The sequence below is a fragment of the Fistularia commersonii genome, chromosome 28 (assembly GCF_037954325.1).
Source record: "Fistularia commersonii isolate RoL2024-O1a breed Wild chromosome 28, RoL_Fcom_v1.0, whole genome shotgun sequence".
Lineage (NCBI taxonomy): Eukaryota > Metazoa > Chordata > Actinopteri > Syngnathiformes > Fistulariidae > Fistularia > Fistularia commersonii.
In genome coordinates this window covers 10,389,792-10,415,618 of record NC_141311.1, presented here as the reverse complement: position 1 = coordinate 10,415,618, position 25,827 = coordinate 10,389,792, and the positions used below count along the sequence as shown (strand labels likewise).

The 25,827-nt window shown below is 47.2% G+C and overlaps 1 long non-coding RNA gene across 1 annotated transcript; it reads right to left on the bottom strand.

Annotated features, from left to right (window-relative positions):
• Nucleotides 1–2,719: 2,719 nt before the first annotated feature.
• Nucleotides 2,720–15,058, bottom strand: LOC147217565 (uncharacterized). The gene is made up of 3 exons (XR_015109001.1): nucleotides 14,768–15,058; nucleotides 3,000–3,117; nucleotides 2,720–2,831 (listed from the first exon to the last, which is right to left on the bottom strand). It is a non-coding gene; the product is annotated as an uncharacterized LOC147217565 (long non-coding RNA).
• Nucleotides 15,059–25,827: the final 10,769 nt, after the last annotated feature.

Genomic DNA, 25,827 nt, shown 5'->3' with positions numbered 1-25,827 from the left:
GAATTTCCCTCTTAATTAAACCATCTCCAGACTCTCCGTATCACAGCAAGGGATGTTTGCCAAAATTCACACCCCCTTACCTGAAGGTTGGGGTGGGGTGAAGATGTGATAGCAGACTGTTTTAATCCCATGTGGAGGTTAGAAGCCTGGCGGTTCTGGCTTTGCCCATCTGCTGTGCTCCAGAAAAACCTCAGGTGAGAGAACTTTAAACTTCAGATTTTCCCTATGTCTATTTCTGAGGTAGTGGAAAACACGGGGAGCAAAATGTGCCGCCTTAGGTGGGATTTAATATGGCGCTCCTCCACTGCCAGGTTCCATAGTCTCGCAAAAGATATAAGATATCATGTCACCCAATTTCCATGCTCGACAAATTACAAATAAATACAAAAAGACATAAATACAAAAAGATACATAAATACCCTGACCACGAAATAAAAAAAAAATGAATATATAATAGTAATAGTAATAAATTATAATTTGAGAGAAGGAGGTACCAATTAGCTGGGGCTTTTCCATTTTAAGTGTTAATAGCAATGAATAGTTTTAATTTATTGAAGGTGATTTTTTGTGGCTCCCTCTTGGAAACAATATTTGCCTATATTTGTTTACATTAAATCCGATCAGAAATGCTACTTTGGCATCATTCACGGCAACTCCGAAGAGTACTGTCATGGAGGGCCTGCATGAAGGCCGGCTGAAAGCGATATGACGTCATCAATATGAAGTCATGACAAACTGTTTCTATGGCAACTTAAGTTACCGTATCTCATTTATTCTTTCTCTCTCCACAGAGACCGAGAAAGACGAGCCGGACTCCAAAAACTCTCCCAGAACCGGGAGGCTGCCATTTTTTTACCGGCTGTTCGGCTGCAGAACTTGGATGGAGGTCAGGTCCTCCGACTGCCGCCGTCTTCTCCGCAGGAAACACCGGTCGAGATCGAACGGAGATCGCCGGAGGGAGATTCACCATCTGGAGGCAAACATCCCAAACCCTCTTGCAGACTAGCTTCCAGGTCCGCTCTTAATTGGAGGGTGTGTGTGTGTGTATGTGTGTGTGTGAGGGGGGTTAAAGACTCTGTAGGGGCCGCCGGAGCCGGAAAGACGCGCAAGGTTCGCACGTGCTGTAATTGCGATCGCCTCCCCGGGCCTGCATTTAACTTACAAATTGGGGGAAAAACAAGAGCCTTAAAAAAATGGTTTCTCATTAAGAAAAAAAAAGGCCAGGGTCCGGTGTTTCCGCCACCGCCGCACGCAATCACCGGCTAATTGCAGCACAACCTCAGTGCTATTAGCCCTCAGCGGCTGATTACTGCAAACACACTGTCTTATTAATGTAAATCCCTGAAAGGGGTGTGGGGGTGGAGGGGGGGGGGGGGCGAGGGGGGGTCGGCCGGGCCGAGGAACGTTGTTTACTTTGCAGGCCGCTCACACGTTCACCACCTCGGCCGGCTCCGGATATTTAATGAGTCTTAACCAACCACCAAAGAGGACGATTTATTATTCCGTCCCGCCGCCCGCTTAAATGAATAAATAAATAAGCGAATAAATTGAAAAGAAAAAAGAAAAAAGTTTTTGGCGGGCACAGAGGGGTGGGAAGTGGGGTTGGGGTGTGTGTGTGTCTGTGTGTGTGTGTGTGTGTGCTCGCCGAGGTGAGCGTGCCGAATTTTAATTTACTCTCCGTGGGGAAAGAGGTGATCCATCTCTGTTTGGATCTCAACAAATATAATTTAGACCCTTTACTTATCTTGTCCGCGGCAGCCGATGTACAATGCTCCTTCCTTTGTAGACTACCTGCCTCGAAAATAAATCACCCCCCCTCTTCCCCATCCTTCATGCGGTCAGATGCTGCTCTTCATCCGGAAAAAAAAACGAAACAATTATAATTGATAACAAGACGACTTTGGTGATTCCTGCCAAACAAACGCTCCCGTTATCACGTTTAGAGCAGCCGGCCCATGAAATGTTTGCTTTGTTATTTTAGTTTTGGTTTCCCATGGCTTCGGAATCCTCGTCCACACGTCACCCCGGGTACGCAGCGTACCGGCTCGCATTTTTCTGTTTCCGTGGGGTCATCGGGTTCCGCAGGTTCCAGCCCCCTTTTGCACTGTTGAACTTTTTGCACTTCTTGAAACTGGATGTTTTTGAACTGGGACCTCTGTTCCTGGAGCTATTTCTACTCCAAGACGGGCTCTTTTTCCGGTTCCGCTTGGTGATTTGCGGCGCTCGTAAGCCACGCCCATTACCAGATACCTCCCGCTAACTGCATTATCTTTACAAAAGTGTTTCGGTCACCAGTTAGCAGTCAGAGAGAAAATTTACTTACAAAGAGGTCCTAGCTCTTCTGGCCCGCTACGCCACAGAAGGGTTTCCATGAGCTCTCAACGTTTTTGCCGAAATAAGGATGCTACTGCAGGGGTTAGCAGGGGTTCGCTAATGCCGGTGGTAAGCTAACAGCAAAGCAGTGTGGGGAGGAGGTAAAAACACTGTTACTATCCCTGCGTGGTGAAAATTACATTATAATTATTACAAGCACGTTTTTGCCAAAATGAGAACGGGGTTAGGTAACGGTGGGGGTTGGCAAACAACGGCAGTTAGCTAATGACCAGATTACAAATAGCAAGGGTTGGCTAACGGGGAAGCAATGCAGGGAAGAAATAAAAACACCTAAACCCATCTGGTCGTCCCATTCGGTAATTGTTCCCGCCTTGCAGAACGTACCGTGGTAACTTCACCGTCCAGCAGTCCCCGTCGTCTTCCTCTTCTTCGAGTCGGAACCGCTCTATCCGAAAAGCGTACGTACACTCCGCGTCCGCCCAACTTCCGCCCAACTCCTGGAATGATACAAATACTACCATCTGGTTTAGCTCTCTCCAGGAATTTAGCTCACGACTTCGATGACCCCCGCTGGCTCCTCGGCCGACATCGCGCGGCATCGGACGATGTGATTGGAAGCTCACGTGCACCACCCCGCTGGCTGCGGCGTCACGCTGCTTACTCACCTGCCAATTTGTTCTCATTTGAGAAATCGCCGGGGTTGACAAATGGCCTCGCTCTCGTCTCCGTAACGAACGGCAACGCCGGCCGGCGGGGTCGCGGGGGCAACGGCGGGGGCTCAATCTGGCGTGAACAAAATGACATCTCTCAGTGGCCGGCGGGATGAGAGCCGAGCCGGCGGATCGGAGCCAAGTCACAGCAGCGACACCACAAATCCCTCCTCCTCAACCTAACTGGGTTATCGCCTCCCGTCTAGCTCACTGACAATCCTATCTGTGCTTCTGCGAAGTCCCCCCAAACCCCGACACACACACACACACACGTGCGACGACACCCATCCCCAAAAACGGATTCAGCTCGGATGCGGAGATGCCTCCGTGTGCTGGGCTTCCAATCAATATCCAATCCATAAACTGAACTCTCCTGCGGTGAAGAGAGGCTTTTCTTATCAGCCCGCCACCGCCGCCGCCGGCTCCGGTCATTACTGGTTAATTAGTTTAACGAGGTAAATGAATCCTACCCCGGTTATAAACTGCGGCAGTTTGTTGTGTTCAAGAATCAGAGGCCGGAGAAGCGAAAAACTGTCAAACTTCATCTGATGATTTTAATGATTTAATTCTTATTATTGTGGCTCACCTATGTTTTTATGAAAGGTCACACAGACACGGAAAAATGTATCTAAAAAAAAAATGTCAAAAATGAGATCCCGGGAAGCTGCTGGTTCTGGTGCAGGACTCTAGCTGTCTCAGGTGTCCGTGGAGCAGGCCGACCTTCCACTAGCGTTTTATTTGGAAAAAACAAAACTTTTTTTTTTTTGTCAAGAATCTCATATCTTCTCAGGAACACCTAGAGGAACTGATGATAAGTCCCGTTCCATAAAAAAACTGCTTCGGTTTTAAAGCAACTATCCAGTTTATTCTGATTTCTCAGATTAAAACGTGCCAAATATATTGAAGAAATAAAGTGCCCACCTCCCCCCTACAACCCACCAACACACACACATACACACACACACACACACTTCCCACTACTACCACCCGAGGCTGCAGCTGCGAGACGGATTATTTGGGCCAGGGCATTCCTGCAGAACGGGCCAGAACCCTCTCTGTCGTCAGATGGAGCTATATTTGGGCAGGTGCTAAATTTGCCCCCCCTCCGTCCTCTGAACCAGGGTTGATTAATGCGGTTCCCCGTCACGGCGAGCAGGCAGAACCAGGACAGACCTGGCCTCACGTTCTGCACACAGAGGCAGGTGATTCTACGGCGCCTCGGCTGGATCATCCAGTCGAAGCATCGGCCCGATTTGATTTGAGATCACATGGTTCTGCATTCCGAACCCAGCTGATGTTACTCCTCCTTCGGTCTTTCTAAAAAATGCGTTTCGCTCTGAACCGTCCCCGAATTACTTCCTCCTGTGATATTGACTCAGTTGGCTGATGGTCATTTGTAAACATCTGCTCTTCCTCTGTTCGTGCAAGAAGAAGCAATACAATTAAAAAACAAAACAAAACCAAAAAAACAACAATAAACCAGACTAGCACTTCCTGCAGCTGCATTTTTGGCTGAACTCTGAGCTCCTGAAGGTCTGACCTGCAGTCACTGCCCCCCCCCACCCCCCCACAGACCAAATTCTCCAAATTGTAAGCACTAGTCTGTATTATTCTACTTTACTTTTCTTGCCATCCATCATTCCGTCTTCACTCATATTCAGTGTGTCTTAAATATGACAGCTGCTGCTGCGGAGGTGAAAATAAGCAAAACAAAAACACTGAACTGGCAGCAGCTCTGAGTTTCCTCCGCCGGAAACCACATGACTACATGGTCAAAGCTCCATGCTCCCGAAATATATCTACAGTCTATCCATCACAATGTCTGTGACAAGAACCGTCGTAGGTTCCAGAGAGAATCTTTTTGTCACTACTTGAATGGCTGACTTGGGGAGGTACAGCTTGAAGGCAATATTGGATACTCAAAGATACTGCAAAGAATAATCTTAACTAAACTAAGTACCAGAGTCGTGTACACAGAATGGGGTAGGGGGACAGATCCTGCCACTCGGGCCATTTGCTGGAGGCTGGGACTTGTCGGAGCATGGGCTCGGGGACTTGGTAGTTGACTGCTTGGCACACAGGATTGGGGACGATGGCTCAGGAGACTCTGGGTATTGGCTCGGGGACTCGGCACATGGGCTTTGGGGCTCAGCGGGTGTCTGTTCTGGCAGCCTGGCACACGGGCTTATTGACTCAGTAGTTGGCTGGGGAACCGGTGGCGAGGAGGGGGGGGGTGGGGGGTGGGGGGTGACTCTGGCGACTTGATTCATGGTCTTGGAGGCGTGCCACGACTTGGGGACGTTGCCCCAGTGGACACACTGGCTTTTGGACTCAGTGGTTGTTTGGGGAACCATCGTGGGGTGACTCCTACGACTCAACACTTGCTTAGGAGGCCTACGTTGCATTGGAAGGGGACTCAGCACATTGGCTTGGAAACTCGGTGGTCGGTAAGTCCGGCAACACCTGGGAACTAAACAGAAGGACCCAAATTTCTGAATGTGGGTACCCAGAGGGTCCATCTTGGTCCACCTGGGTTTCTTTTTGAAGGGACTCAAACTTGCCCTTGTCCAGCGGTGCATGGACAATATTGAGTCCTTAACCCAGACCAAACACAGATCTTGGGAGCAAATGGCAGCCACTAGCGGGTCCAAGATGGCCGGGTTCATTTGGGTAGTTTTGATCTGTCAGAACTTGACTGGGTAAAGGGTGGGAAAACAAAAACGCAGGACTTGAGGCTAGTGTCACCCAAGCTGTGTTTGGCCCGTCCCATTACCCGCCTGCCGATGCCCATGCCACGTTGCAGGTCCGCGATTCCCCTGACCTGCAACTCATAAAGGAAGGAACACCCAATCAGAGCCAGCACAAGACATGATGTCAGACAGAGACCAATGAGAACAGGCCATTTGCCCTTTAGATCCCCCAGAAAAGACATTTTTCCTCTTATTACGCCTTCATCACCCCTGATGACGATGATGCTGATGGACTGCCCCTGTCCCCATCCCTACCCTTTAAACAGGTGGCCGTGATTAGCCGGAGGGAGTGGGTCCAGGTGGCCGGTTGCAGGTCAGTAAGAACATCTCCTGCAGGTTTTTTGATGACGACCTCTCGGCGCAAGTATTTAACCCCCCTGGTTTCCCTGATTCTCCTGGGTGGTTCCCGTGTTCCTGAGAGATATCAGGTATGAACAGCTGCCGAGGCTAGACGTGCACGTTCAATTGGCTGGTCGGTCGCTGCTGCTCCTCCATGCGACAAGGTTCAGCTCCCGGGGAACTGGCGGAGGAGAAACCGCCGCTGGCAGGGCCTGAATCTCTACAAACATTGTCTCCATTCCGTAAAGCTTGTTTGCAGAACCTCGTTTTCTGCGAGATGCACACTGACGGTACAGGTGTGGGTGTGCGGTGTGTGTGTGTGTGTGTTTATACAAATCATCATGAAAACACAGCTCTATTGATAAGCGGCTTTCTGTCCGTAGAACATCTGGCAGAGCGGGTTCTGCACTGGATGACAATGATGTTCTGCGTTTTCCCTTAATCTGTGTGAGCAGGTGTTCACACACAGCTTATGTTTACCTGCAGTCTTTTAGCCTCGGGCTAGCAACCTCTCAGCTGTTCGGGGAAAGTAGGGGGTCTCATTCAACACATGATATCCCATGTGTGTCTTGGCTCTGCGGAGCAGGCTGGAATTGGGGTGGAGGTGGTGTCTCAGCCGTGTTTTATTAACTTTACCTACTGATGTGAGTACAGATAGTTTCCCCCAGAGGATCAGAGGTCAGTAAGAATCAGCAACCCAGGTAAACAGGGTGATGTCACGTCTCTGTGCAACTGTACTCCTATACTATTACTATACTAAGCAGTGCATGTTCTCCAACCTAGGTTCTCTCCATGTTCTCCTGCCTGGGATCCTTCTGTGTGGGGTCTCCATGTTCCTCCCTTACCTGCGTGGGGTCTCTCCAGCCAGCTCCCTGCATTTCTCACAAGGAAAAGCACTTCCTTCCTGATTTGCTGACCCAGTTTCATCAAGCCATTGCCTCCCATCAAACCCCGCTGTCAACTTCCCGTAATGAGATGGAGGAGAGATGTTCTTTGTTCCTCTGACGTTCTCCTATTCGCTCCTCGGAGTTCTGTGCCGCCGATCGTCACCATCCGGTCTGACAGGAAGGCTGACATGTGTTCAGATCACAGGCTGAGATGAGATCACCGGGTTCCATCAATGTGTTTGTTTGTTGTTTTTTTTTTTTCTTGTTCATTTCAATTATCTGAGAAAAACCAATCCCACTGATCCCCGTGTTGGTTGGAACCACCTGAGGAGCCTTTACCTCCTGCCACAGTTGGGAGGTGGCTCTGCATCCGGAATCAGTTTCAACGGATCAACTGGTGTTACGACCTTTGGAGCGTTTGTTCCAAACTTGATGTAATTGGGGGTTTGGTTGCTGTCCTTTCTATCGAATCACTTTCAGACGAAAAACGTCCCCCAGGTCCTGAACAAAGATGAAGAGGGAGGAAGGTCTGGTTTGTATGTGGCTTCCATCCTAATATGTTTCGTCCAGATTTTAAGTTAAAGTTTTACATCACTTCTCCTCCTGTAGACTGCTCGTCTTTGGTTCCACAACTGTCACCCGTTTCTCCATTTTGGATTCTGATGTTTTTTTTCTCGATAGATCTAAAACCTTCTCAGGGATTCATGTTCCCTCGTCCCTCCAGCCTCCAGCCAAACCCCCTTGCAAAGCCCTCTCATCTCACAACACCTGATTTCCAGGCTCCTCTTCACTCTCTTTGCCCTCTATGAAATTAACAGCAGCAGAGAACAACTCCATCAGAAAATCCATTTCCTCCACAGCTTGTTCATCAAATATTCAAACCCCACGCCCCCCCATCAGCCCACCCCAAACCCCCGACCCGAGCCCGACGCTGATTGTTTCAATGGATGGCGGCAAGGATTGTCCGCACCCTCGCAGCTGAGGGAAAGCAGTTCTGGTTCCGAGCGGAGCTCCAGGTCCAGGATGGTTCTTTACCCCCGGGCTACACCCTGCATCCCAGTTGCCATGGTTACTTAGTGGGCTGGTTTGAAGGAGGGCTGTTTCACACCTCAGAGGACAAACCAGGCACCCTGTATTTATGTTGTGGTTCGTCACCTCCTCTGGTCACGTGGGAGTCCGTCTGATGTTCCACAATCCAAAAAAAAAATGCAAAGATTTTTTTCCCATTGATTATCATTTTTATTCTATGTGAGGCAATTGGTTGTCCTGCCTCTACAGCGGAGGTCTGGAAAAAAAATGGGAAAATGGTTTTAAGAGGTGTTGATAAGATCTCCTGTGACCTTCCTGGTGTTTGGAGTAGAACGGCAAGCTGGACGCAGTAAGCAGTCAATCATTGGAGGCAAACAGCCAACGCATCTTTTCAATTCAACCTGCCTCAGACAAAGGGAAACATGCCGTAAGACTGTTTCGCTCCAGATTGTCATCTCCCGGTCAAAGTGACCAAAAGACCGTCACCCTCATTCTGCACCTGTCGCCTGTCAATCACACCAGGAGTGCCACCCGCAGCCTATAGATGGACTGCCGCGTCACGGAGGGCTCTTTCTGTGAGTTAGAACAGGTTTGTTTTTATTTCGGGGTAGTTTGTTGAGCTGTCAGGCACTACCACCACCCCCACCTCCCCTCAGAGGACGCTGAGGGGCTGGCGTGTTGACAAGAGCATCTGCCTGAGCAGAGACTGAATGCTGATAAAAAGCAGCACATCTAAAGGCTGAATAATGGCCCACTGTCCGGGCGCCTGCCGATCAGCGCCGAGCGGCAGGACGGGGGAACTGGAGGGGGGCAGGCAATCATAGCTCCATCTCTGGGTATCATGGAAGGAGGGGAAGATCAGAAATACGAGTAGTGGCAGTAAATGGGAGGTGTTTACACCGACATCTTCACAGCTGGAACAGATTCTGTAGTTTCCCCGGCTGAGAGATGATGAATGAAATGTGAGCCTCCATGTTTGGAAAAAGGCTCGGTCTGTATCCATAAGGATTAATAATCCAATAAATTATACATGAACTGTCAGCCAAGAGTACTACAGATGCAGTGTTTGCTTTTAGGATGTTACAGAGAAGATCACAGGGAGCCGCATTGGGCCGTTGTAGATCTAGAAAAGCATACAACAGGGTTCCAAGAGAGGAACTATGGCACTGTAGGAGGAAGTCTGGAGTGGCAGAGAAGTATGTTAGACTGGTGCAGGACATGTATGCAACTTGTTCGACAGAGGTGAAGTGTGTTGTAGGTGTGACAGGGGAGTTCAAAGTGGAGGGGAAGTGCATCGGGGATCAGCTGTGAGCCAAGTCTTGTTTCTTATGACATGCTGACAGATGAGGTTTGACTGGAATCACCAGATGATTTACCCTTCTGTAGATTTCCTGTTTGAGGAGGGACGAGCACTTTGCCTTTCTACATCTAGAAAAAGCATGCAACAGGGTGCCAAGAGAGGAACTATGGTATTGAGTGAGGAAGTCTGGAGGGGCAGAGAAATATGTTGGATGGGTGCAGGACATGTATGCTAGCTGTGAGACAGTGGGGGAGTGTGCTGTAGGGGTATCAGGGAAGTTCAAGGTGGAGGAGGGACTCCATCAGGGATCAGCTCTGAGCCCCTTCTTGTTTGCAGTGGTGATGGACAGGCTGACAGCTGAGGTTAGACAAGAATCTCCATGGACCATGATGTTTGCAGATAACATGGTGATTTGCAGTGAGAGCAGGGGCCAAAATCCAAGAGGAAAACCAGAAAGGTGGACGTATGCTCTGGAAAGGAGAGGAATGGAGGTTAGCCAGAGAAAGACAGAGTACACCTGAAAATGAGAGGGACCAGAATGAACAGTGAGGCTACAGGGAGATGAGATAAAGAAGTTGGAGAATTTTAAGTATTTGGGGTCAACAGTCCAGAGCAAAGAAAAGTGTGAAGAAAAGGGGAAGATACACATTCAAGCAGGTTGGAACAGGTGGAGAAAATTGTCAGGGAGGGGTGTGTGATAGAAAAGTGTCAGCCAGGATGACAGCAAAAGGTATAGCAGACAGTGGTGAGACCAGTGATGCCGGATGGTTTAGAGACGGTGGCATTAAGATGAAGACAGGAAGCAGAGCTGGAGGCAGCAGAGATGAAGAGGTTGAGGTTCTCTTTGAGAGTTGGGAGGATGGACAGGATCAAGAAAAAGTCCATCAGACGGACAACAGATATTTTGGAGATGAAGTCAGACTGAGATGGTTTGGACATTTACAGAGGGTAGAAGGATCTGGGTAGAAGGATGCTGAGGTTGGAACTGCGAGGTAGAGGATACAGAGAAAAGGGTTAGATGGAGGAAGATGATTCGCTGTGGCGACTCTTGAAGGGAGCAGCCAAAAGAAAAAGACGAAGAAGATACATGAACTTTCACTTCATGATTAGACCTGGTTCACACTCAATTAGCCTTCTGATCATCTCAATCTATATTTAACAACATACGCTTCTGACAATTATCCAGAGCCTGCCTGATGAACAGTCAGGAAGGATCTGGAACCATCAAGGAGCTTCTTTAAATTGATCAATGTTTTACGCAGAGGAAGAAATGAGAATTGGCCAAGAATAAATAATTAAAAGCAGAAGTCAAACTCTGCCCATCTAAGTGCCGCTCAGCCGCAGACGTGCAGGAACCACCGTCAGTGGATGTTTGCGCGGAATAATGATTAGAGAGAACTCTCATGAAAATTGGGCCATTATCTCAAAAAGAAAGAAATTATAATTAAAAAAAAGTTTTCAGAAAATGACCTGGAAGTCATTTATTATAAAGTGTGTTCAAATATCGGTGGAGGAGGAGTGCAGTGATGAAACCAGTAATGAACTACATTTACATGTATATATACCATATATATACTGTGAGTGTATATATGTATATATATATATATATATATATGCATATATATATGGCAGGCTATTTTCCTGCAAGAAGGCCACCTTACACAGTGTTCAGCCTGGAAAAAAAAACGGTGCATTAGGTTTAAGCAGAAACAGGACAATGCCCCCGCCACACACACACACACACACACACACACACACTCCCCCCCCCTCCATTCCTTACGGCCGTCACTTCACATTTGCATCTTCTGGCCTTGTTTACGAGGAAGGAAATTGGAAACTGGAGTGTGACTGGACCCGGTGGAGGACATCCCGTTCAAAACGATCAACCTAAGGTATTAACCATCACTTCCACCCCCCCCCAACATTCCCCTACCCAACTCTTGCCCCCCCCGGCAGGAAAGACCCCGGGGCAGGCAGATGCCACAGCACACAGGGGGGATGGAGGTTCACACAGGGGTTAAATCCATGAAAAGACACATATGTCAGCAGGACACTCCAAGTCCACGGCTGGATTTGTGTCAACTCGACCTTCAGGAGTGGTGTAAGGGGTACCGAGGGGGGGTGGTTTGACATCCGCAGTATGTCAAGTTTACAACACACAAGTTGCACAGTAGTCACCGTTTCTTCAGGCAACTTCAGGAATGTTCCAGAAAAGAACCCAGGCAGTCCCGGTCCACCGCCGGAGAAGAACCCAACACCCTCTTGCTGTTAGTGGTGAGCAGCCCCACTGGTTTCACCATCAGATTGACATCAGATTCAAACTGCTACACTGATCAGTGTCCAAATCCCACACGAGTGATTTACGAGTCATTTCCGTTTGATTGCAGGATGTCAGTTGATTAAAACAGTTAATTGGGTTGCAACTGCCAGTGCGAAGATCTGTGCTGTTTAACAGATCGAGCTGCATGTCTCGTCCTGTTACATAAATGGCTGCACCGAACAAGCGATCACGTGACCATGCGTCACACTTCACGCCTCAGCAATCAAACCCACGGCCTGCCGATCATTGGAGTCCCGCCTGCAGGATGATGTTCCATGTCGGGGCTCTCATGCACGAAGGATGGCGCCACTTTCATTCGGAAAGATAGCATACGTGAAAAAGTGCATATGCCTGTTCTCGCGCACCTTTCCTTGATCCAAACCAGCTGACTCGGAACTGAGCGCGCCTGCACCACCCACTTGGAACCCCACTTCTCCACCCATTCATAAATATATAAATGTGCGCAAGTACCTTCCGTCCAAATAACGACGGCAAACACATGAGAAACATCAGACGAGAATTTCCCCGAACAAGAAATGGATGTACTTGTATTAGACACAAGTGGAAATGTGTGTCTAAAGCTGAAAGTGCAGCAGGATCAGAGCAATCGCACCGAAACAGAAAAAAAGGGCCGAATAGTAAAGTCAGCAGTGTTGCTGCACATCGGTGGAGTGTTGCAGCCGCAGGAGGAGGCTGGCAGATGCCGCCAAGGGATGCCGGAGACGGCATGGGATCGGGGATGACTTAAAGATGCCCAACCTGGCAGATTGCTCTCACTGAAAGGCTCCCGTTAGGAAATTGGGGAGGCGCAACTTCTCCCAGTCTGCCTATGCAATGCTGGGGCCAGTTCAGTGCAAAGATCCAAAAGGGTCACTCTTGGTAACCTCAATTGTCTGAAAAGCCAGTCTGTATCGACAACACCGGGTGAACACCTGGAGACAAGTCAAGCACCAAAGACTTGTCTCATGACAGGCAGAGCAGGTCTTGATGATATGGTTTACAGAAAGCCAACATTTCCCCATGAGCAAGCACTTGGTGACAACAGTGACAGAAAAACAGGAAAGTCTATCCTGAAGCATAGAGAGGGTGTCTGCCCCATCCATCCATCCATCCATCCATTCATCTTCTCCCGTTTATCCGGAGACGGGTCGCAGGGGCAGCAGCCCAGTGAGGCCCAAACTCCCTCTTCCCTCATTCGTGAACAAGACCAAGAGATACTTGAACTCCTCCACTTGGAGCAGGACCTCTTCCCCTGCTCGCAGTGGGCATTCCACCTGTTTCCGTCCAAGCACCATGGTCTCGGATTTGGAGTTGCCGATCCTCATCCTGGATGCTACACACTCAGCTGCGAACCATTTCAGTGAGAGCCATGAGATCATGGCCTGATGAAGCCAACAGTATCACATCATCTGCAAAAAGCAGAGCCTCGATCCTGCGGCCACCAAACCGGATCCCCTCTACTTCCTGGCTGTGCTTAGAAACTCTGTCCGTAAAAGTTATGAACAGAATCAGTGACAAAGGGCAGCCCTGGTGGAGTCCAACTCTTACCAGAAACAGGTCCGACTTACTACAGGCAATGCAGACAAAGCTCTGACACCGGTCACACAGGGACCAAAAGCCTGTATAACAGGGTTCGGTACCCCATACTCCCGTAGCACTGCTCCCCCCTCCTTAGCCGTCGGATGGTGGTACAGAATCTCCTCAATGCCCACCAGAAGTCGTTAACCATGGTCGCCCCGATCTCCTCCCACGCCCGAGTTTTTGCCTCGGCAACCGCCAAAGCCACATGCCGCTTGGCCTGCCGGTACCTGTCAGGTGCCTCCGGAGCCCAGAAAGGCCCAATAGGACTCCTTCTTGAGTTTGACAACATCCCTCACCGCTGGAATCCACCAGCGGATTCAAGGGTTGCCGCCCCGACAGGTGCCGACCCCCTTACGGCCACAGCACCAGTCTGCCATTTTGACAACGGAACCACGGAAAAAGGCCCATTCGTGTCTGCGCCACTGGATGGAAATTGGAAGATAATGAGAAATGGAGACCTTGGTTAGATAAACGCTCTGCCTCCCGCTCTGTTTTTGGAGACCCTCGGGACCACAAGTCGCCCTGCTTCCTGGGAGCATAGAGCAGGGGTGTCAAACTCATTTCTAATCGCGGGCCACACACAGCCTAGGTAGATATCAAGTGGGCCGGACCATTAAAATAATAGCATACTCAACAATAAATAACCAAAAATATCATGTCTGTCCTCTGTTTTGGTGTAAAGAAGTACAAGGACATTAGAAAAATTATGGAATTTAATGAACAATCCTTTTACAAAACATTTCATGAAACACCTCACATTTCCTTAGACAAAAGTGCAATTTTCTTTTATCATCCCATGTATGCATTGCAATCATGTGATCATGCGATCCCACTGATCGTACAAAAGCACAAAACTTTAACAAGTAATTGGTATTGAAAAATATAATGTACTTTAAGATTAAATGAGACTTATAAAGAAAGAGATTTTTAAACCATTTACACAAGTGCATATAAAATCTAAATTGAATCCCTCCCTACACCCTTCAAACTACACTGCTCAAAAAAATAAAGGGAACACTTAAAAAACACATCCTAGATCTAAACGAATGAAATATTCTTATGAAATACTTTGCTCTTTACACAGCTGAATGTGCTGACAACAAAATCACACAAAAATGATCAATGGAAATCAATTGTATCAACCCATGGAGGTCTAGATTAGGAATCACACTCAAAATTAAAGTGTAAAAACAAACTCCAGGCTGATCCAACTTTAATGTAATGTCCTTAAAACAAGTCAAAATGAATCTGTGTTGCTTCCTGAGTGGACACTATGATTTCACACAAGTGTGATTGACTTGGAGTTACATTGTGTTGTTCAAGTGTTCCCTTTATTTTTTTGAGCAGTATAAAAAGAGTGCTATTAAATGTGTAAGAATGAAAGTATTTACCTGTCCTGTAAATGTGTAAACTTCATACATGAAACATGCATACACTACAATACAATACATACTGAAAATGTTAGCATGAACAGTAGAATTCCATCATACTCGTTTGTAGTGAGGCTGGTTACTAACCTTGAATTGCACATTTTTGCTAGCAATTAGCTAGCTGGCTTTTACCGCTGCGTCACTGATTTCTCGGCTATGGTTGAAAGTGGACTTATTTCCTCAGACCCGCCAGCAATTCGTTGATCTTATCTCTTCTCAGTTGTCTTTACAAGCTGTCATATTTTTCGCTGTGACGAGTCTCGTAGTGGCGCCGTATATTATATTCCATAAATACCGAAACTTGCTGCAAACACGCCAAGCACAAAAGTTTCTCCGTGCGTCTCCGTAAATAAATAGGACGTAGTCAATTTTTCTTTGAAAATTCTACACTCTTTAACTACTTTTCTCTGTTTTGATAACGATATTTTGGCTGGTGAGGGAGTAGCGGGGAGAGGTTGAAATTACGTCATAACAAGCAACAGGTGGTGCATTGATAACGTCTGCTGATTGGTCCGTCTCAGTGACGCTAATTGTCGTCTACGATGACCAAAGTAGTGCGCCCCCTAGCGGAAAATTCTTGAATTGCATTTAATTAAAAAAAATAAATCCTTGTCTTTTATGCATTTTTTTCCCTTTCAAATTATCATGCGGACCTGATCGAAGCATAGAGATCAGTGACAGAAGGTAGTCCTTGTTCAAAGATAGAAACAGAGGTGCTGGAGGCCTAGGCGGCACTATCCGGAATAGCCTTATGAATATGATGTGTAGAGCCCAGAATGATGACTCTTGGTTTGATGAGTTGAGAAACAAGACATTGGTAATCATCCATTTTTTTTGAACATGTCTAAAAATGAGCGAAACCCATCACTTTCATCTGGCTTCAAATGATAGGTACAACTGGCTGTCATAAGCATAGCAGTGAACATTTATGGAGGGCTCCTTCAAGGAAAGTACATATAGGGTCAAAAATAGACCAAGCAAAGAACCCCGTGGAACACTGAAGGTAATTTAGTGCACATTGAAACCTAGTTTATGTGTACAAATATAGAAACAGTATCTCAGATAAACAGGACTTCAAATAGCCCTATGTTATAAGAAAAGAGAACTCCAGGGGAACACCTGGAGAACATCTGGAGGAAACTGTTTGTGAGTTTGACTGGAACCCTGCATAAAATAGACACTAATAAATGCGTTCTCTGAGAGGTTCCTGCCTCTGAAGAGGAGGAACATGGAATCCATCCATCCACCCATCTTCCCCTGGTCATCCCGAGTCGGGTGCTTCAGTTTGATGGCATCCCTTGCAGCTGGAGTCCACCAGCGGGTTCAAGAGTTACCACCCCGACAGGTGCCAACCACCGTAGGGCCGTAACTCCAGTCTACCGTCTCAACAATGAAACGAAACAAGGCCTATTCGGACTCAATGTACTCGCATCCCTCGGAACGTGGTTGTGGTTCTGCCGGAGGTGGGAGTTGAAACTCCCCCTGATAGGGGATTCTGCTAGATGTTCACAGCAGACCCTCACATTACATTGGGGTCTGCCGGGTCTGACCAGCATCCTCCCCAAACCATCGGAGCCAGCTCACCACGAGGTTGTGACAGCTCCGCCTCTCTCTTTACCTGACTGTCCAGGACATGCGGTTGCAAGTCCAACAATACGACCACAAGGTCGATTAAAGAACTGTTGCCTGAGATGTGTCGGTGCCAAGTGCACATATGGACACCTTTACGCCTGAACATGGTGTTTGTTATAGATGATCCGTGATGAGCAAAGAAGTCCTATAACAAAACACAGCTCGGGTTCGGATCGGGGGGGGCGTCCCTCCCAATCACACTCTTCCAAGTCACACTGTCCATGTGAGCGTTGAAGTTTCTCAGTAGAATAAGGGACTCCCTGGCAGGAGCGCTCTCTAGCAACCCCTCCAGGGACCCCAAGAAGGGTGAACTTTTGATGGGTGCATAGCCATAAACAACAGTCAGAACCCGTCCCCGCACCTGAAGGCGGAGGGAGGCTACCCTTTCTTACATCAGGTCGAAACCCGACGTGCAGGCGGCGAGAGGGGGGCGCGGAATCCTGAAGTGTATTATCAATATGGAGACTTTCAGACTCTTAGGTCTCGGAACAGACGGTTAATTAACCAATCAGACGTCGACCTACAACCACCTGGATTAAACCCTGACACTCCTCTCCCCCGGCCAGCACAACATCTGACAGTAGGAGGCACATGACATTTACAGCCATGCTCATCCTCACCACACACACACACACACACACACACACACACACAAGCTGATAATTAATACGTTAACACTGCATTCTCCAGAAGAGTGTGCTTGAACCTTTTGGCAGGAGGACTCCCACCCTCATCCCAGCATCACTCCTTCCCCGGACCCTCTGGGAGGAGAATCTGCTCCTCATTAAGAGAGGAGTTGGTTTGGAGCATCCGGAGTAGCTACTGCATACAAACTTTGACTTAAAAATAAAATAAAACAAGATTTTCCTGCTGAGGAAGACTCTGTTGGAGTGTATGTGTGTGTGTGTGGGAAGCAGAGTATCTTCTTTGACAGCCGCCTTGGGAGGGTTGGTGGGGGGTCGGCTGATTAACTCCAAATGAGGACTCATTAACATTCCTGCCGGATCATCACGTGCACAGCTGTTGATGGAAATCGGTCCTGACAGCTCCATAATGAGAGGACACTTCCGAATCGGTCCAGATGATGAAGCAGGAGTGGAGAAGCGGAGAACCACAACCAAGTGGACGACACATATCCTGACGCCGGTCGGCGGAAGTACCCGATCTTCCAGAAAGATGGGACGTTCCGAGGGTTTTCCTCCTGACTTTCCACGTAAATACAGGCTTATATGTTGGTTTTGCGCCGATGAATCTCACAAAATAAAACGTCCGAGTTCCGATAACCTGGATTGGGTTCTCTCTGAGCTCATGGATGATTAAATTATCAATAGGTGTGAATGAGACAGTGAGTGGTAGCTGACCTGTCCAGGTTAAGCTCCGCCCCCTCGCCCTTTGTGATGGCATGATTGGCTTCTACACCACCGAACCGTGTGGGTTAGAGCGGTGGAGAAACAAATGAACGGCGTTAGTTTAATACCTGAATACTGAATACCGATGATTAACATCAACGCCATCTTTGGGTTGTTTTATCTATTTACATCCTCTAATTCGTCTCTAGGAATTAAAAAAAAGAGACCAAAATGGACGCCTAATTAGTCCTTGTGTTTATCGAGCGTGTTGAAATCAGGGGAAAGGTCACCCCCCCTCATCTCCCGCCCCGCGGAGCTTCTGCATTTCCCGCTTCCACACCTGCAGAGTTACCGCGGCGAACATCAGGCAAGAAAACCGAGGCGACAAGAAGCAGCAGCGGGGGGGGGGGTTGCATGATGAACAGATGTCCACAGGCATCGTCTCTGCCGGGATGATGCCCCCCCCCCCACATGCGTGTATACACACACACACACACACACACACACACACACACACACACGGATTTTGGACACCCCAATCAGCTGCACCTGTGTGAATCTCTTTTCTAATTGTCCACTTCTGGCTCACTAATGGCCACGGCAACGCAGCTCACCATCACCTCACGGCCCCCAGTGAAGCAGAGATGCAAACCAGCTGCGATTGAAGGAACATTTTCAGACTCTCGGCGGAAAACGTTTCTCGGTTCCCTCGCCAGCTCGTCACTCCATTTTGGTCTTCCGGCGGACCTCCTGCCTGGCGGTTCCAACCGGAGCATATGATTGTCACCGTCTTTCTTCTGCGTATGTCCAAGCCATCACGGTATGACTTTATCTCCAAGACATCTCTCTGATTGGCTCATCTCTGATGCAAGGATGCCAGGATGATTATGATGAAGATGATGATATTATATATTAAATATAGATGAATTGTATGTTGATAAATTCTGATCGTGCAGTGGAACAGAAAGGGTTGGAGATAAACGATGAAGAAGTAACAGGTTTTCTGCTCTCAGCCAGACATTTATTACCGAATGATACAGGTATCACACTGAGCCCGGACGGGACTTAATGGGACTAAATGTACATGGACTTGTATGGACTGGACCAAACCTGATTGGACTAAATTGGACTGAATGGGGCTGGACTGAACCGGACCACAGCAGATTGGATGGAATATTTGAACGGTTAAGTCTGGGTGGCACGTCAGTGGCAAGCCTGGGATAGACAGAACTGAACTGGACTGGACTGAATGGATCAAATGGGACCAGACTCGAATGGACTAGCCTGGACTGGACTAAAGTAGATTGATCCGGACTGGACTTCGGTGTACTGGGGACGACGAAACTGGACTAGACTTGACTAAACTGGACTAGACAAGCCTTAATTGGACCTTATTGGACCTAATAGGACTTGACCTGACCAGACTGGATTGGACCAAATAGAACTGGACTTGATGGGATTGGAACCAACTAGGACTAGACTTGATGGAATTGGACCTAATGGGACTAAACTGAAACAGAAAGAATTGGACTAAAGTGGAACTGGACTGAATCAGACTGAGCTGGGCCAAGTGGACCAAATCGGATTGAATGGGACTGGACTGGAAGGACAGGACAAGACTGGACTTGACTGGACCGTAGTGGACCAAATGGAACCAAACAGGACTGGACTTGAATTGACTTGCCTGGACTGGACTCGGCTGAATTGGACTAAACTGGGCTGGACTGAACCGGACCGATTGGACCAAGTGGGACCAAGTGGACCAAGTGAGACCGCAATCGAAGGGTCTATCCTGGACTGGACTGGAAAGAATTGGACCGCACTGGACTAGACCAGACAGTGCTGCTGCACCGTAATTGTGTTTTCCATTGGCTCTTTTGGTTCCCCTGGTGGTTCTGATGTCAGTTCTGTCTCTGCTGGGTCCCGGCCCGGCTCATTGCTGTCCAGCCTGGTCCGCTCTTCACTCAGACTGGATCCCCTGATTGCTGGATTCATGTCTCTCCCGCTCTCCCTCTCAGCCTCTCTTGCACCGATGCTTTGTTTCCAAAACTGACAAACATATTAGGGCTAATTGACGGCATCCCGCTGACAGCTGTCTGAGATAATGAAGCCTCTTTTCCTCGCACACACACACACATACGCTCACACACACACATACCCCTCACTTCTGTCCACATCAAAGGGCCTTATCAGGCCAGAATCTGGGTCTGTAGGAATTATTGATCACACTGAGAGCTGCAGCCTTCATATTTACTGCCTCTGCTCCGGATGGGGGGGTTGAGGGGTGGATGTTGTTGAGCCCAAACAGCATGCTCTCAGAGGCAGAAGACAATGGAGAAGGTTGTTTTATGGTTGTTTCTCTGTTATCAAAGATAATTCCCCCCCCGAAACATCAAGGCCCGCCAAAAGCACGCAAACCCCCAAAGTACCACTAGACTCTGTAATGAGGAGCATCTCATCTGACAACTTTAAATATGTTCACGTGCAGGCGCAAATGAAACACTCGCGCAAACAGCCAAAAACTGGAGATCTGATGAAAGACATCTGAAAACTTCTGAAAAACAGTGTAAAAAAAATGTGTATGTACAAGTATATTAAGGCTGTCTAAATTGTCAGATTCATTTGTTTTCATAATTAATTCAATTACAATTTTAATTCATTTAACACATGCACGGCACACAATGACTCAAAGTCCCATCGAGGCCTCAGATCATGTAAATAAGTTGCCTTACAGACCGCCCTTCAATAAGGATATTTGCAAAGGAAAATCCGGTCCCTGAGTGGGTGTCGAGTATTATTTCATTTTCTATTTTTATTTTGTAATCTGGAGATCATATCTATTCTTTAGTGTAAAAAAAAAATATTCACATGTAAACTGTAAATACATATATATCACCGTCTGTCATGAGTTTTTGCAATTAATGTACCATAGCCCTGTGATTAATTATTTGACAGCCCCTATATATATATATATATATATATATATGTATATGTGTGTGTGTGTGTGTGTGTGTGTGTGTGTGTGTGTGTGTGTGTGTGTGTGTGTGTGTGTCTATATATATATAGACATAGATATATGCCTATATATATATCTATGTTTATATATATATATATCTATAGATAGATAGATAGATAGATAGATAGATAGATAGATAGATAGATAGACAGATAGATAGATAGATAGATAGATACTGTATATATACAGTGAGGAAAACAAATATTTGATACACTGCTGATTTTTCAGCTTTTCCCACATAGAGGTCTTTAATTTTTTATCATAGGTATGAAGGTATCTCGTCAACTGTGAGTGACCGAATCTAAAACAAAAATCCAGAAAAACACATTGTGTGCGTTTTAACTAATTAATTAGATTTTTACCTTTGTTGGCAATAACAGAGATCTGACGTTTCCTGTAGTTCTTGACCAGGGTTGCACACACTGCAACAGGGATTTTGGCCAACGCCCCCATACAGATTTTCTCCAGATCCTCCAGGTTTCGGGGCAGTCACTGGGAAATATGGACTTTGAGCTCCCTCCAAAGATTTTCTATCGGGTTCGGGTCTGAAGACTGGCCAGGCCACTGGAAGACCCAGCCACGACCCATCTTCAGCTGAGAGAACAAGGTTGTTGGTAAGATCTTGTGATCCACGGCCCCATCCAAATCCCCAAAGAATGGCGTTTCCACCTCCATGCTTCACGGATGGGATGGTGTTCTCTGGGTTTTACTCGTCCTTCTTCTTCCTCCAAACATGGCGAGTAGAGTTTCTAATTTTGTCTCTGTCTCTAACATCAGATCACATGACCTTCCTCCATTCCTCCTCTGGATCATCCAGATGGTCTCGGCCATTGTGGAGGGGTATCTTTTATACAGGTAAGGAGTTCAAACTTGACGGGTAATGAGTGGAGAACAGGAAAGCTTATTTTTACTGTTTGATAGGTGATCAAATACTTATGACATAAAATCAAATGCTTATTCATTACTTAAAAATCATTCAATGGAGCCAAACTCTGAAAGGCAAAAAGAGCAACCACGGCTGGTCAGCTGTTTGGTTCCTGCATCCCTCCTGGATTGGAAATGTGCCGCTCCACTGACTACAGAAAAATAAACCGGGTAGTTTGTGTCTAATCCAGCTGTCAATCACCTGTCTGGATTAAAACTTCTAATCTGCACGGTCTTCAAATCAGAGATTTTTTTTTTTTTTTTCTCCAAAAACGACCTATTCATAATTGCAGTTCACAGACTGACCTCAGAAAAAGTTTTAAGACCAAAGCGTGTTTGTAGTCACTGTCCCTGAGGATGGACCACAGTGACCCCTGTGACCCCCACGGTCTCTGTCAGGTCACTCGGTTGGGTTCTTTGACAAATTACTTGAGGAAATATCAGCTATTATAATACATCACATCTTTTATGAATATTCACCCGTTAACCTTCTGACCTTCATCAAAATCTTAGATTATACAGTGGGAATATCAGAACGATTGTTGAAATATTCATGCTCCTTGAAAGAGGACAAGCGCGAGTGTTCGTTCACCTGCTTCTAATGAATCTCTCTTTATGAGAACGCAGAACGCCCGGGGGAGTCGCAGCTGCCCCCGAAGGGCGAATGTACTTAAATAACTGTACGTCCGACCGTCCGTTTCCCATCAAAAGCATCACGCCGAGTCCGTACGCTCCGGTTCCGCATCTGCCGACGGCGCCGCGTGTGTCGGATTACTTTGACGGTTTTGTTTAGAAGCGGGGATTAGCGGGAGAGGCCCTCGACTCCTCCCGCACTAATGAAAATGTAAATCCTGCCAATGATTAGCTGACGAGCCCATCGGGCGGCCTCCGCACCATTGCCATGGCGATGAAGCTGTGATATATCGTTTCTTTTCCTCGACTGAGCCTTGCGATCCCTGATATGATTACAAATTTTAATACCGTGCCGGATTATTACTTCACGTGCTGCAACGAACGCAAAGAGAAAAACAACACAAATGACGAAAAGTGAAATCTCTGATTGAGCATGGCGCCGCCCTGGTGGCAGGAACAGGAATTACAACAAATTGAACCATGAGCAGCAGCTGCTGAGGAGCAGTTAGCGCTTCGGCTAATTCTCAACAACACATGAACAGGCTTAGAGGGGTTCGGGAACCAGGAATTTTCAGTTCCCGAGATGTTTGAAAACCAGTTCCAGGTCCGGCGCTTTTTAAAGAGTGGTTGTCCAGACTTGCTCTACATGAGACAACTGTGCTGTGTTTTGGTGCCGTTTCAGTAAAATCTGACTTTTACTCGACTTGAGTAGTGTTGCCTGTACGGTTTTGTACTTCTCTCTTTTTAGATACGGCAGTTCTTCTTTTTACAGATCGAAACTACGTCTCTGAAGAGCTGAGTTTCTTTTATTGCAGTCAAAATGGAGACGTTTATATGTGTCTTCAACACATGAAACATTTGCTTAGAGGCAGAATAAACAAACAAGCATCTTGTGCATGTTACTGTCAGGCAGCGCCACTTTCTGTCATTTATCTGAGGTTGTCATTAATTTGTTTTTTAACAGACTTCAGCCAAAACGCTTTGGCCAAGATCAGCTGTCATCGCCTTCGGAGTCGCCCAGCAGGAGTTTGCCATGACATCAAGGTTCTGGTATAGAGCAAAGGTATTTTACAAAGGGCTAGTTTTTTAAAAATGTATTTTATTTTCATTAGTACCCGTAAGGGTATTTTATTTTGAAAAAAATTCCAACTTCCGCCTGCACCAAATTTCCGCACTTGACTCAGTTGCACTGTTTCCATGCATCAGTGAGTCAGCAGGGGCTAGCCCCTTGCTGAAATTGCCCAAAAACAAATGTCAGTGGAAAGCTGATTTGAAAAGGGACACAACAGAAAAGGTCTCAGAGAAAAAGAAAGCTGCATTTGAAGAGAATACCAAGGGTTCTACACAAAGTACGCCTTCCGCACCCGTTCTGCATAATATACGCTAACCGGCTAATAGCTGGCTAATGAAGCCACATATAGATTAAGCACCCTAAGACATCATACCTTTGTGTAATGAAGTTTTCTGCAGTGATAGCATCTGTCAAAAACAAGATAAAGGAGTGGACTCAACCACGACCCCCCCTGCCCGTGAAAGTGGTCCATGGGGACTGCTGATGTAGGCCAATGGACCGGTCAACGCTTGACAATTGTACCGCAGACCGCGGGGGGGCACACGTAGATTGTTTATATTGCGACTATAATAATAAACGTGAAACCGTTGTGTAACCGTATGCAACTTTATGAGCAGCTTCCTCGTAACATTGTGCCAACAACATAACATGAGTATTATGTAGGCTTCATTGCCTCATTGCTGCATTTTATGCAAAGTGGCTTGGTCTGTGGGAATCACCTGTTACGATAAATCCACATTTCAAGTAGAACTCCTGGTATTGTCTGTTAAAATCTTTCTTTTTCTTGGAAGTTGTCGGCTCTTCTTCTGTCTCTTCAATAAACCTTTTCCCCTTCGAGAGGAAACTTTTCGTTTTTACTGATTTTGCTAGCTTGTGGGTTACATTTTTGGCGCTCAAGTGACCGAGAAGTGACCGAGAGATTCCGTTTATCCAAATATTCCATTTATCAAAATAAAAGATTTTTCAAAATCAAGATTGTTCAGACTCAGATAAAAAAATCCAATGGAAATAATTGATTATTTCTCGGGCGGCCCGGTATCAATTGATCCACGGACCGGTGCCGTGACCCATATGAAGAAGTCAAACCCCTCCTCTGCAGAAATATGATCAATTTCGGGTAAATCTCGAATCAGCCGGATAAAGACCTGGGGTTTGTCGGCGAGGAGTTGCGGTGGGTGTTATTCACAAAGCGACGCATCCGATCCTAGCGATCCACATCGAGATCGAATCCTCGGGCAGCGAACTCCAAAAGCCCATCAGTGCAGATATGCCATCAAACCCCGTCTATGCCTGGTTTACAACTCAGCTCCACTCTGGAAGGGAATTCCTTCCAACAGTAGTAGGAGGGAAAAGGAGAAAGAGGCGAGAGCACGTCTGCAAACACTGCCGTCAACTGGGAAAGTAATTTATTCAGCCGCCAGGAGTGGAGAAAGATTGATGTTCATATTTCATCCATCGATGGTTTCCATGATTCACCGGGCCGGTGGACGGCTGCTAGTCAGAGCTTGTGAAGCAAGTGTGTTCTATATTCAGCGGCTTATTGATCATAAATCTTGCCTGTGAGAAACGTCTCGTGTAACGTTGCGATCAGAAGGGGTGGGGGTGGGACCTCGGAGACGGGAGGAAGCAGAAACTGCGAGAGGAAACCCGCTGCCGGCTCGTCACGTGACCCGCTAACGTGAACGCAAGTTAAACAATGCTATGCTAATTGATTTCAACGAACCGGATCAGAACCGTGTTGTCCATCAAGCGTAAAGCAGGCAAGAAAATTTTGAGAGTACCCAGTGGAGCAACGGATCAGAACCCAAATCCTTCTTGATGTGAGGTGACCACTCGACCAGGGTTCCAAAAAAAAAAAAATATCTCAAAATTAAGAGGAAGTTTCCTTAAAACTCTGCAAGAACTGAACCGGAAAGCAGAAATAAACTTCCCCTCGGAAAAAAAAAACTTCCTGAAAATAAAAACGAATCGAAGGAATGTGATGTTTTCTTTCTACTTTCGGTGATGGCGTTCCGTGCCTGGCTCAAGGGCGCTTCGCCGCCGTACCGTCTGACGGAAGCGTTCCTTTTTTTTTTTTGGGAAAAAGCAGATTTTCAGTCATTACATAAACATCATTAACGCCCCCCCCACAAACACACTCAGCATTCAGGGATTGGATTCCCAGAGTACTGCAGTATGCACTGTACTACAGTTTTTCTCCATCAGTGGATTTCAGCGTTTGACTCAGGATTGGACCTTCTGCTTCTGTATCTTAATCCTCGTACTCTGGCAGGTGCTTGAGGTGACGGCGTGGCGGGCCGGGATTAGCGGTGTCGTCCGCCGCCCCGTCCTCGCTTCACCCCTTCCCTTTAATCCCGCACAGGCGTGCGAGATTAAGGACGGCGAGCGCTCGTCGGAGGATCCGAAAGCCGAGCGCCGTTCGATCGTGCGCGAGGCCGATTTGAACGGAAGGGGATGAATTATGGAACAAACGGAGCCATTGTGTCGAACCCGGCCCCCGGGACCTCCGGGACCCCACAGG